This window comes from Capra hircus, chromosome 11 (genome assembly GCF_001704415.2).
Source record: "Capra hircus breed San Clemente chromosome 11, ASM170441v1, whole genome shotgun sequence".
Lineage (NCBI taxonomy): Eukaryota > Metazoa > Chordata > Mammalia > Artiodactyla > Bovidae > Capra > Capra hircus.
Window position 1 is genome coordinate 96,134,092 of NC_030818.1, and position 14,283 is coordinate 96,148,374.

Genomic DNA, 14,283 nt, shown 5'->3' on the forward strand with positions numbered 1-14,283 from the left:
TTTCATGGGATGTTTACTAATAATAATCATTTCAGCACATAAGTTTTATCCTTTCTTTCATTTAAAGGTTTTAGCAGAAACACTAATCTGAGCACCAGGAATTAATATAAGCATTCAGTGAATATTTGTTGAATTAAATTTACACAGATCCTTCTATTTCCTTTTGAGCTAGCTAAAATAAATTTTGCATATATTGATGTTAGATTAATATGAACGATAAAATACTTTGAATGTGTTTCTATTTTAAAGTACCTCTCTGTTTGCATCCTTCCAACATTTTTTCCAGGCTTCAGGCTGCTGAATTAGGCTGCTGTGTCTTCAGTCAGCAAAATTCCGTTGGTGTATCTGTCTACACGAGATACAGCACTTTATTCTAGCGTAAGAAGAATTTTCAAATCGTTCTGTTTTTCCTGCCTACAACTCAGCTTCCTTATTTAAATTTAATTTTTTTTTCTGAAATGTATTTTATTGAAGTATAGTTGATTTACAATGTTGTGTTAATTTCTGCTGTTCAGCAAAATGATTCCGTCACACATATACATGTATATGCATATATATACATATTCCTTTCCATTATGGTTTATTATAGAATATTGAATATAGTTCCCTGTGCTATACAGTGGGACCTGTTGTTTATCCTGCCTCCTTTTTTAAAATGCAGTTTTGAGAATAACCAAGTAAAAGAATTTCCTTTGAAAATGATCTCTAAACTGATTTGTTTAGTTGTGTTGATATATTTAGTTGAGTATTGATTTATTTCTTACGATAGTTTTCTCTACTGTCAACAAAAGACCATAAAAATTACAAACATAAGACAAACTGCTATTCCTGATAAAGGTTTGTTGCAGAAATTTCTCTCCTTATAATAAAATTAGTGATGTATGTTATTGTATAATATGTTTTCTTATATTCCATCTCTTTATATTTGAAAATATAAAGAGCATTTTCCCTTATAGCAGGCATGTGTTCTTCCAGATGACTTCTTTTGAGCTCACATACCCTTCTTTTTTTTTTAAGTTTTGTTTTCTCTCTTCCTCCCTTTCTATCTGTGTATCTATACACATATATAAAATACACTAAAGGACAGAGATGTAAATGAATATGCTTAATCAGAATGTTTTCTTCTGAACTGTATGTAAGTTGTGATGTGATGCTCTGTTGACACTGAAAACCTCAGTGTGTGTTTTCTAAAGACAAAGATACTCTTTTATAACTATAATATCACTATTAAAATCAGGAAATTAACAGTGGTATAATATTTTTTATCTAATCTGTAGGCCTTATTCAAATTTCATCAGTTTTTCCACCAATGTTTTTTACAGTAAAAGGAAAAAAATTATTGGTCAGCCTTCAAAATAGGAACATGAATTTGCACATGAAGTTGCAGCAGGTGGACTCAGTAGTTGCAGTTCTTGGGCTCTAGAGCACAGGCTCAGTAGTTGTGGCACACGGGCTTAGTTTCTCCTCGGCATGTAGGATCTTCCTAGACTGGGGATTGAACCTGTGTCCCCTGCACTGGCAGGTCGATTCTTACCACTGAACCACCAGGAAAGCCCTCCGTTTAATCTTTGAATCTCTTCTGCTAAGTGATGATTCATTCTAGTTACTTATTTGAGAAAATCTTGATACCAATTTGTGTGCCAGGCACTGTGCTAGCAATAAATAAATCAGTTAGTAAAAATGAAAGTTGCTCAGTCATGTCCGACTCTTTGCGACCCTATGGACTATACAGTCCATGGGATTCTCCAGGCAAGAATACTGGAATGGATAGCCTTTCCCTTCTCCAAGGGGATCTTCCCAACCCAGGGATCGAACCCAGGTCTCCCACGTTGCAGGTGGATTCTTTACCAGCTGAGTCACAAGGGAAGCCCAAGAACACTGGAGTGGGTAGCCTATCCCTTCTCCAGGGGATCTTCCCGACCCAGGAATTGAACTGGAGTCTACTGCACTGCAGGTGGATTCTTTATCAGCTGAGCCATCAGGGAAGCCTATAAATCAGATAGTCTGCTTCTTAACTGAGCTTTTGCACACTTCTGGGGAAATAGACAAAATCAAAGTAAATGAATGATTGTATGAGGTGCTATGCATGAAATGAATGGAATGATAAAAGAGATATTAGATGAGACCACTTTAGATAGATTATTCAAAGAAGATATTTTTGAAGTGGTATCATTTGACTGAGACTGGGATAGTTAGAATGAGCAGGGTTCAAAAGAGCCAGGAGAAAAGCATTCTAGGAATAAGGACCAACACATGCATAGGCCTGAGTGTGGGAAAGGATTTACTGTATTTGAGGAACAGAATGGACGCATGGGTGACTGGAGCATAATGTGTGAGGAGGGAAGAATGGTGGTAGTGAGGTTGGGAGATGAATAGGAGCATGATCACACAGGGGCTTCGGGGCCTAGTGAAAAATTTGAATATTATTCCAAAGAACGGTGGGAAGCCTGTGAAGAGTTCTAAAGGCATGACTTTTAGTAAGATTCTTAAACCTCTCTTAACTCAAGTTCCTAGTCTAAACTGTTTAACAGTGTGTTACCTACCTTAGGGTTGTTGTGAGGCTTATATGATCAAATTAATTTATCAGTATCTAATTAGTTCTTAATAAATAAGCTAGATTATTATTATTAGAAATGTGTTTTATTGTAGGGCAGGGATAGTTCATCAGACCATTTTCATTATTAAATATCCTTCAATACTATCTAGTTCTGTGCTTATCAGTTGAGTTTTTTATTATTAATTTGATATCTCAAGTATCTTGATACTATGATAGAATGAAGCTCCCCAAGTATGAAATATTAGTATGTTAAGAGAGACATTTCTTTTTAAAAATAATTAATACATTTCTGTTCTGCTTTATATATTAGTGTTTTATACATTGAGTTATTAAATCTCATTTCTGGGTATGTAAATAAAGTCTACTTACGGATCAAGTCTAGATAAAGTACAGATATAGATAAAATACTTTCCTGACCTTCAAGACAAAATGGGAGATTCTGAATGGTGATAAATCATACAATATTTACTTTCAAGCCTTGTTTTGATAGTCTACCATTATAACATTTTTCCAGTGGAAAATCTAACAGCTGTTGCTTGACAGAATCCTAAGTAGTTAGGATCCTAAGATCCTAAGAATCCTAAGTTACTTTCTGAAACTTTAAAGTTACAATCCATTTTCATTGTTCATGAAAGTTATGTTCCATAACGTTTCCTTGAACACTGAATTAGTGAATTCTGAACCATTGCTCCTAAGGAAAATATAGGGTTAGATTCCTGTGAATCTCTGGTCATACCTTTTTCATTCCATCAGTACATAACTTTGTTGTATGTGTATTTCTGTTTAAAGTGAAAGTGAAGTCGCTCAGTCATGTCCGACTCTTTGCGACCCCATGGACTGTAGCCTACCAGGCTCCTCTGTCCTGGAGTGGATTGCCATTTCCTTCTCCAGGGGATCTTCCCAACCCAGGGATTGAACCCGGGTCTCCCGCATTGTAGACAGACGGTTTACCATGCAGGAGACCCAGGTTCTGTTTAAAAACCCCTATTTAATATGTATTGTCAATTCACTAATATTGAACTCATGGCCAACAGGACTATGACTCTTGCCTAAATAAAATTAAAAAAAATAATTTTATTTATTTATTTATGGCTGTGCTGGTTCTTTGTTGTTGTGTGGGCTTTTCTCTAGTTACACCAAGCGGAGGCTACTCTCTCGTTGTGGTCTGTGGGCTTCTCTTGTTGCGGAGCATTGAGTCTAGGGTGCATGGGCTTCAGTAGTTGCGGCATGTGGGCTCAGCAGATGCGGCTCCCAGGCTCTAGAGCATAGGCACGTAGGCTTAGTTGCTCCGCGGTGTGTGGAATCTTCCCAGATAAGGCATAGAACCCATGTCTCTTGAATTGACAGGTGGATTCTTTATCACTGAGCTACCAGGGAAGCCCTAAACTTTTCTGATACACATATTTCCTCTGTAAAGCTCCTCACATTGTTCTCCTACTTAGGAACACTATTCAGCATTTTAAGACTTTGGTTGGGGGTCTTTTAAAATAATGAAATCACCAACAAAAAGCAAAAAAATGTGAAAACATGGCAGTAAGTAAACTACAAAAAGGACTCTTGCTGAAACAAAAAGACAGAACATTGCCCTGTTCAACCTCAGCTGAGAACATGCACATCTGGCATCTCAAAGTTTTCTCCACTCTGCACATATTCATATCTGCAAATGACTGCTGACGAACCTGATGATTGATTTTGGGGTTACAAGTAAATTTTAGTAAGTAGGTAGTTCACAACTGCAGATTGATTATAATTATTTTACTCTTGAGAGGCACTTCATTAAAATTTTATTTTTTGGATGGGAGGATGTGGTACAGACTGACATTTGATAAGTTTTTTTTATATTATTTTTCATCTTGATACTGATTTGTTTTGGGGGGGAAAAGTCCTGTGGTCCTAGCTATTTTCTATGTAGCTGTTTGGTTCTATAATGCAACTGTACTTCTGAGGATAATCTAAGTTCTTCATATTCTTGAAGACAAGAATTACCACCTCAATTAAAAACCAAGGAAAAAGGCAAATATAGTTTTATCTGTGACCTCAGAGTAGGGAAAGATCTCTTTTAAACATAACACAAAAATCACATCTAAAAGAAAAAGATCAAATCAGTTACATTAAAATGAAGAATGTAAACCATAAAGAAAACGAAAGTATAAGCCTCAGGGTAGGAAAAGATACTGCAATGTAGATCATTGTAATTAATATTAGGATATATATATCTGTGTATGTGTATATATGTATAAAGAATTCCTTCATTTTTTCTAAGAAAAAAGACAACTATATAGAGAAATGGACAAAAAACTTGGTTACTTTGTGAAAGAAGAATTATAAAAAATACAGTCAGTTCCGTTGTAATACTTGTTTTGATAATCATATGCATCCCCTAATCATGACTTCCTTCTCTTTGCTTTTATAAAGCTTTCTACTTTTTTAGTGTTTGTCTCTGAGAGGTGAGTACTCTATACTAACTTACTATTGACTGATGTTAGGTTAATGTTTTACAGTTCTCAAGGGATTTATACTTTAAAAGACAATTTGTTCAAAGAGTGTATTTTATGATGTAACTTTAAGGTGATGGGCAGGGATGAGTAGATAACATGCATCGTGTGTGTGTCTGTGTGTGTGTGTGTGTCTGTGTGTGTGTGAGATGGTGGAGGAGAGGGGTAAGTAGCCCTTTATACTGTCCAGTAAACCATAAATGTAACCTTCTGAACCTGTGAGGTCTGTGATCTTCATCCTGACTATGCCTAAGTGTTTTCTTGTGTTAAGTAGACCTCTTAGGCCAATTTTCAGTGATCTTAGACTATAGGGGACTTTTTGGATTTTTAAAAAATATGTAGTTACTCAGCATTTTGAATGGCTGTCCTATATGGGGGAAATCCTACTTTTGGGTCTGTATTCCCAAGCCAGAAGATAGTTTCTTTGTCTTTGCAATAGCCAGGGCTCAGGCATGTGATTCAGACTCACCCAGTCAGATGCAATTACTTGAGTTTCAGAGAGAAAAGTGTGAAGAACATGGAGCAGTGTGGAATCTGTTCCTAATGAAGGGAGTTCTGGCACAGAGACTGGCCTTCATGAGTAGCAAATGGTGGAGGGTGTAACATGGCAGAATCCTCGGCTCCCAAGATGTGAGCCATGGATCTGCTGCCTAGTAGCAGTCATGAATGAGGATTTGGGTGGTGTTGTTGCAGTTTACATAGGCATCAGGCCCTCTTGGGAATTCTGTAAGCTCCATATCTTTCCTTAATCCCTCTTCTACTTAAACTAGCTAGCATTGCCTCCACCTCTTTATTGACTCCGTAGACTCTTGCTTCATTTTAGTTCACTTCAGTCCCTCAGTTGTGTCTGACTCTTGGTGACCGCATGGCCTGTAGCACACGAGGCTTCCCTGTCCATCGCCAGCTCCTGGAGCTTGCTCAGACTTATGTCCATTGAGTTGGTGATGCCATCCAACCATGTCATCCTCTTGTCATTCCCTTCTCCTCCTGCCCTCAATCTTTCCCAGCATCAGGGTCTTTTCTAATGAGTCGGCTTTTTGTATCAGGTGGCCAAAGTATTGGAGCTTCAGCTTTAGCATCAGTCCTTCCAGTGAATATTCAGGGTTTATTTCCTTTAGGATTGACTGGTTTGATCTCCTTGCAGTCCAAGGGACTCTCAAGAGTCTTCTCCAACACCACAGTTCAAAAGCATCAATTCTTCGGTGCTTTGTTTTCTTTATGGTCCAACTCTCACATCCATACATGACTACTGGAAAAACCATAGCTTTGACTAGATGGGCCTTTGTTGGGAAGGTAATGTCTCTGCTTTTAATATTCTATCTAGGTTGGTCATAGCTTCTCTTCCAAGGAGCAACCATCTCTTAATTTCATGGCTGCAGTCACCATCTGCAGTGATTTTGGAGCCCAAGAAAATAAAGTCTGTCACTGTTTCCATTGTTTCCCTATCTATTTGCCATGAAGTGATGGGACTGGATGCCATGATCTAAGCTTTTCTGAATGTTGAGTTTTTAAGACTCTTGCATAGCTGGTGGTTAAATCGTTCAGATGATAAATGTGAGATCCATATCGTAGGTTTGCTAGAGAAGTCCTGTCCAGTAGCTTCTCAATTGACCATTTAAAGTTAGATATGTTTTATGATCTATTGAAAGCATAAAAAAATTAGTAATGAAATGAACAGCCATGTCCCACACTCAGCTTCATCAAAGTGATACATGTAGTCATATTTGCTTCAGATTTTTTAAAGGAGTAAAACATTACAGGTATAGCCTAATCACATGACTCTTTAAATTGACTGGGTTTGCTTTATTCTTTTCCATATACAAACTTAAAGAGTTTCACATTCTATTATTTTAATGAGTATCAGCATATATTTTTGTTTTACCAAGTCTAAAGTTACTTAGTCTCTTAACCTTCTAATCAGTACTAAGACTTGCTGGCTTTCAGTCATCCCTCCTACCACTGTCAGCCTATGTGTGTGGGTTGCAAATAATGAAAACCCCAACTATGATTGTTTTATCAAATCACAATTTCTTTTTTCTATATAGCAAGATGCCCAGAGAATACAATTTGGTTAGCAACTTACGAATGTTGGAACCATTGTCTCTGTAATTCTCATGGTCAACGGGAGCCCTTCAAGCTGTCTTCTGTATTCTTTTGACATGAATTCATTATTCTTTGAGTGGTTCCTTACATTCTAATCCAATAAGATATTCCAAGCTCAGCTTGTATTTTTTTTTTTTTTTTTTTGCCCCAGCCCTGGAATCAACCATATTCTCTACGTGTCCCTGGTTTCTTTTTGTGGAGAATGGCATTTAGAAACCAAGAATTGCAAACAAGCATGCTCATTGCTAGTGAGTGTTGATGCTCCTAAGTCCCCAAAGTCCTGAAGAATACACACACAGACAGATGCAGCATGTATACATATGTACACACACTTTGAGGAGAATTTTAAATCCCTGTCTGTAAACCACGAATCCATTTCAGCACAACAAAGTTACAACTTTCTCCTGTTCCATGTTTGTGTCTCCCTTCTTTGACAGTGAGAAGCCTGGCTTCTGTTAATTCAATATATGTCATTATTAGAAGATCAGTCCTCCCTGATTATAACTAACTTCTTGTCACTGTTTGCCTCTTCTCCCCAGTCTTATGCCTTCACCCTCTGCTGGGATGACCTTCTTGCCGTTCTGAGGCTCTATCTAGTACCCCAGAATACTGCTCCCTCAACCCCATGAATGTTCTCGTCACCCTGTTCAGGCTCCCACAGCCCACACTAGGCCACCGCTGGTATCTATGAAGATATTCTCCAAGGTCCCCTTTGGGATCTGCCAACCCTGCGTTGGGTGTGCTTCCTTCCCCACTTCCCTCCAGACATCTGCCTTACTCACCCCTGTCTAGTGGCTTTGGACTGAGTTTTTTCCCTTCCTTCCCTTCTTTTGTTTCACTGATATAGGTCTTCTATCTCTAAGGATATCACTGAGGATATTTAGATTTTCTTTTGTTTCCCTTTAAGTTTTCATCTGCTACCAGGATTGTTTTCTGTTCTGGGTTATATATTTTTCCATTTATGTTGGTCTGTCATCAAATGTCTGGTGACCCCTATCTTTTCATTCATTTAGTCCCATGACTTTAAATATTATACTGATTTTTCCCAAATTTATACCATCATCTTGAGCTTCTCTCCTGAGTTCTGGACTCATCCAATTTCCTGCTGAATGCCTCCACTTGGATATTTAATAAGGGAGTCCGAGATGAGCACATGCAAAATGGAATTCTTGATTTTCCTCTGTAAACTTTTTCTTCTTCATTTTAATATAAGCCAACATCATTCATCTGGTAGCTTAAGCCAGAAACTCTGAAGTAACCATTGATTTTTCTTTTTCTTTTATAGCTCATTTTCACTCCATGAGCAACATCAGTTGGCCCTTTAATTAGAATCTAAAAGTGCCAAGAAACAAATGTATCACAGTATTAGTGTGCACAACTAGTACCCAGGTACCCACTCCAGTTCCATTCTTCACTAAAAGAACTGAGCACCTTGGAGAAATGGATGATTCCAGGGTGTACAGAGTAGGTACAAGTTGATCCTGGAGCACTTTGTTATGCCAGGAGGTGGGGAGGTGCTGAAAAAGATAACGGGGACAAATCACAAGGACATAGGAGCCAGTTTGAAAAGCTCCTGCTTGCCACATCTGGGACAGCTTGAGCAACAAAACAGTTAAGTACAGTAATGAATTACAAACCCATTCGAAAAAATCAGAATTTATGAATTCACACTGATAATTGAATGACAGAGGTACATGAATGGGTGAAGAGGGAGGGCTCTTACAGTAGAATGCAGAGGCAAGTGAGTAAATGTGGAAAGAATGCTGGAGTTGGAAAATCATCATTTTGCAGTCATGATTAAAATTGGATCAGGCAAGGAAGATCAACAAATTCTAAATATAGGGGGAAATTTTGTTAAGGAGTAGAATATTTGTGTGGTCTTAAATATTTCAGTGGTAAGGCAAAACAAGTAACATAAGTAGTACAGTGTAGAAACTAGGCAGTACCTTGACCGGGTGATCAAATTAATAGCACCAGGGAGGGACAGACGGACACTTGGTGCCTCCAGACGTGATACCTGAGAAGATCACAACATTGTATCACTGCCCATGGATCACGGGGAGTACATAACATGAATCTAATCATGAAGTTCAGGTAAATCCAACAGGAGGAAAATTCTAATTTTAAAATGGAGAGAGATGACTTTATTCTTTAAGAACGTTAATGTCATATATGTTTTGGAAATGTCCCAGAGTGAAGATAGCTCAGTTGGTAGAGAATCTGCCTGCAATGCAGGAGAACCTGGTTTGATTCCTGGGTCTGGAAGATCTGTTAGAGAAGGGATAGGCTACCCACTCTGGTATTCTTGGGCTTCCCTTGTGGCTCAGCTGGTAGACAATCTGCCTGCAATACAGGAGACCTGCGATTGATCCTTGTGTTGGGAAGATCACCTGGAGAAGGGAAAGGCTATCCACTCCAGTATTCTGGCCTAGAGAATTCCATGGACTGTATAGTTCATGGAGTCCCAAAGAGTTGGACATGACTGACTTTCACTACCACTTCAAATGAACCTAAAGAGACTGACACTAAATACAGTATCTCATCCTGAAATGGAGGGGATCAAAATTCTAGGACATTTTTGGGTCAGTTGGTATAATTGGAGCACAAATGGTAAAATGTTCAGTTCAGTCACTCAGTTGTGTGCAGCTCTTTGCAACCCCATGGACTGCAGCACACCAGGCTTCCCAGTCTATCACCAACTCCCAGAGCTTGCTCAAACTATCGTCCATTGAGTTGGTCATGCCATCCAACCATCTCATCCTCTGAAATCCCTTTCTCCTCCTGCCTTCAATCTTTCTCAGCATCAGGGTCTTTTCCAGTGAGTCAGTTCTTCACATCAGTGGCCAAAGTATTGGAGTTTCAGCTTCAGCATTAATCCTTCCAATGAATATTCAGGACTGATTTACTTTAGGATTGACTGGTTTGATCTCCTTGCAATCCAAAGGACTCTCAAGAGTCTTCTCCAACACCACAGATCATGTTAAATTTACTGAAGTTGATAACTGTGCTGTAATTATGTAAGAGAATGTTGCATTTTTAAGAAGTACCGAAGTATTTAGGGATAAAGAGTCATCATATATGAAACTTACCTTCAAGTGATTCAGAAATTGTGTGTGTGTGTGTATGTGTGCGTGTGTCAGCAGTAAAATGTTGACAGCAGGTAAATAGGTGAACCTGGAAAGAATATGTGGTTACTTTTTGTACTGTTTTTAAATTTTTGATATTTTAAAAATAATTGAAATTATTAAAAGCATTACCCAAATCTCACCCCTTCTCACTTCTTCCTCCCTTTGTCAGGCTACCTTTATGTCTTGCTTGGATGATTCTAATAGCCTCCTAAGTAACCTCTCTGCTTTGACTCACGCTGCCCCACAAGTCATTTCTTCAGACAACTGGTAAAGGGTTTCTTTTACAGCATAAGTCAAATAATGTCACTTTTCTTCTCACAGCTTACCATTTCACCTGAAATAAAAATTCAGTCTTTAACTAGAGTCTTCCAGGCCTGTCTTCTGGTCCACTTCTCTCTGATGTTACTCCTCATTATTCTGTGCCACTCATTTCGCTCCAGGTGAACTTCCAGTCGGCCAAATGTGCTCTCCTTTCAGGGGTTTTATGTTTGCTCTTCTCTGTGCTTAAGAAATTCTCTGCTTAAGAAATTCTTTGCAGACATCTGTGTGGTTTTCTCCCTCCCTTTTGGCCTCTGCTCAAATCTCTGATCTTCCTGGTTAAAACAGCATTCCTTCTCCCTTCCCTTATACTCTATCCCCCTTCCCTGTTTTATTTCTACTTCTCTTCTGTATTTTGCATTTGTTTATGTCTATTTCCCTTTTAGAATGTAAGTTCCTTGAGAGAGAGAGACTTTGTTTTGTTCATTGCTGTATTCCCAGTGCTTAGAATGGTGCCCTGCACATAGTAGCTTCTCAGTAAATGCTTGAGAATAGAGGAATATTCAAGCTGCAGGCACTTAGAAACAGATGAAAACTCAGAGCACGTGGGTGGAGTGTCTTGCTTTTGGTAGTCTTCACCATAGGGTGATGGGTTTGGTGTGTGGACAACCAGCTGTCTCTTAGGCAGTTCCCCTGAGAAGTTCCCACCAATTTCCTGGCTGGAAGGTGGGAGAGACGAAAGTGAAGGAGATGTGTAAGTCTGGTTCCTGATGTTATAGAGCAAAGTGGGTCCTAGTCTGTTCTCTGCTCTTAATTCTTGCAGATTTATGTGGTCCCCCTGTCCCTTTCTTGTCTTTGAGTACAGTTTCAGTAAGGTGTGGAAGCAAACAAGTGTGTTCGTTCCACCAGTCAAATGGGTTATTTGAATGGAGGTCAAGGCTTCATATGCTACCACTAAGAAGAACCTGCTTAATCCTATATGGTATTAGGGAAGTGCAGTTGACTTGGAAACTGAGAGTCCTTTGCTCTTGTTTGGTCATGCCAGCCAGTTGAAATAAGAACTTCTCAAATAAGTGTGTCTCAGAACTAGCCACTTGTGGCTATTAAGCATAAAATGTGGTATATTAGAATTGAGATGTGCTGTATATATAAAATACTGAAAGACAAAAACTGAAACCAATATAAATATCTCATTAAAGCTTTTAAAAAAGTTTCATTACGTGTTGAAATGATAATATTTTGAATATGTCAAATTAAAATATATTGTTAAAATTAATTTTATCTGTTTCTTTTTGCTTTTTTAAAATTTGGCTATTAGAAATTTAAAATGACATTATGGATTGCATTATAATTCTTTTGGACAGAGCTGCTATAGAGTCCAACAGTTAGGACGAACACACCTGTCAGTAGTGGTCCTGGATGCTAGAAAACCATGAAAGAATCAAAGGTAGTGGACAGAATTTTCTCACCAAAGATGGATATTTTCATGTTTGACCTTGTTGTCCCTCTAGTTATTATACTTTTGTGTACTTTGAAAAGAGCTATTACCCTTGTTAGCTTTTAAAGGCTTTGAATGCTGAATTGCTAGTAAAGCTCAAGAACAGAATAGAATGGATCCAGATTTTCCCAAACTATACTGTTCTTTTTAAGATTAATGCTGTAGCCTAGATATTCTTGGATCCCAGAATTTTTAGTTCTGTAGAGTAATTCTAGATGATATGAATAGTCTGAAAGTGTTATTCTTTCACAGATATAAGCAGTTCTTCTAATTGTTTGAAAATAACCTGTAGAAAGATCTACTAACTGAAACAAATGGAGACTACTTCCTTTTGACTGTCTTATGAATAACACTCATGATTATTGACTAGTACTGGATCAATTTGGCCTCAAAGCCCAATTGATCACACTGTATTCTTCTAGCTGTGTTGGCCTTTTACTTCTCCACAGAGGCACAGATTATAGTCAGTTTGGCATTCATTTTTAATTTTATGAAGAGTGTTTCAAATTAAAACCTCCTATCAGATCACTCTCCCTCCTTTGAGACATTAATGTGGTCCTTATATAATTAAGCCATCCACCATTCAAGGTGATTAACAACCTCCAGAATAGGAATTTGAGATTGAAAACACTGTTCCCAATTGCCATCCTTCAGCCTGAAGGATTAGGGAATTATAGCCCCTCATTTCTGACTCATCTTTTATCAAAATGCTGAAAGATAAAATCTTCCTTATTTCTCAGTTCCATTCCTTTTTCCTTACTTGTGTGCTTAGTAAGATAATTTGTTCTCAAGACCTGAGGAATTATGTCTGGTTTTTTCCTAAAGGTTGAAGGATACCAGAGTAGGTAGTCAGATTTTATATCCCTCAGGCTAACTTTCTGGGTCCATCCATTTTGAAAAGAATCTTTTTCAAGTGGTTAGTGAGTAATTTTAATATAAAAGTATTCCCCTTTCACAATTGGAAAAAAGTTTTCTTTCTTTCCTACAGTCTCACTTTTCAGAGGAGAGCATGTTTCATCTTGCTGTTTTTCATTTGTCTGCTAGCTACCTACTGTAGTTCAATTGTACATTTTTACTCTGTATATAGTTTTTCTATGGTGAGGAATTTGCTTTATTTTTACTATCTCCTACCTCCTTTTCTCCTCTTATTCTCTAGTTTTGTTATAGTATTAATTTTGGTAGGGGTTATTGTCATAACGTAAATAATATTTTAAAATTTTGAGTTCAACATCAGATTGTGTTTCTTGACTTTCATTATATGAGATAACATCTCTTCCTCTGTTTGTTCTGCTTTTAATTTTACATTTTAGTTATTTTTGGACAATAGTCCTGGGGCAAAAGGGGCAAATGATATTCTTTGCAGTGGCTTGGTATTTGTATGGGAAGTGTGTGTGCATACATGCTTGCTCAGTTGTGTCCAACTCTTTTCAACCCTGTGTACTGTAGTCTACCAGGCTTCTCTGTTCATGGGATTTCCCAGGCAAGAATACTGGAATGGGTTGCCATTTCCTCTTCCAGGGGATCTTCTTCACCCAGGGATTGTGGGAAGGGACCAAATGGTCCCGGTGTTACTTAGGCCTTCTTTTAATTTGCTGCCCCATTTCCTGTTGCTATTCTCTGTCCAGGTTTGGGGCATCTCCCAGCCTTTGCTGATAAAACTGGCTCCTGCTTCTACTGCAACTGTTTTTCATTCTCCTCCACTGTGGTGTATTTATCAGTGTAATCTCATTTGCTATCTGTCTTCCAGAAATTTATCGAAATTTGGCCGCCTGCAGTCTCTACCCCTTTCTCAATGGATTTCTACTCTTTACTGTTCCATCAGTGGAAATTTGGAAGGGGAGAGTAGAGATTAAACACATGAGCTCAGTCTGCTCTCTTGAGCTGGGAGATCTGAAAGTGATATTTGCTTTTCATTTATCTTACGTTGTCCTTGACTATTTTATGGTGCTTTTTACTATTCAAAGTGCTTTTACATAATCTACTAAATCCTCATAACAACCTTTGATGTAGGCGGGACACATATTATTCTGGCTTTACAAATATGGGAACTGAGATTAGAGAGGCTAAGTATGGGATTTACCAAGGTCACTTGCTTAAGTTAGTTGCAGAACTGGGATAAAGATTACAGCCTGAATCTTGCAAGTCATAGTGCAGCTAGTTTTATTTTTATTGTACTGACTTTCACTGGGTTATTAGTTTCATACTGGGTTATTAGTGTTCTCGAATTTTTAGTCCTTCCCCCTT

General features: G+C 38.1%; 1 protein-coding gene across 4 annotated transcripts in view; it reads left to right on the forward strand.

Annotated features, from left to right (window-relative positions):
• The window catches only part of PBX3 (PBX homeobox 3), a 249,237-nt gene that overhangs the window by 76,505 nt on the left and 158,449 nt on the right, over positions 1-14,283 (forward strand). The window contains exon 1 of one of the 4 annotated variants that reach the window (XM_018055781.1): positions 168-378. The exons of the other annotated variants lie outside the window; for them this stretch is intronic. The gene's annotated coding sequence lies outside the window, so the exon portion shown is untranslated. Of the gene's footprint in view, positions 1-167; positions 379-14,283 lie in introns of those variants that run through there. 4 annotated transcript variants of the gene reach the window in all.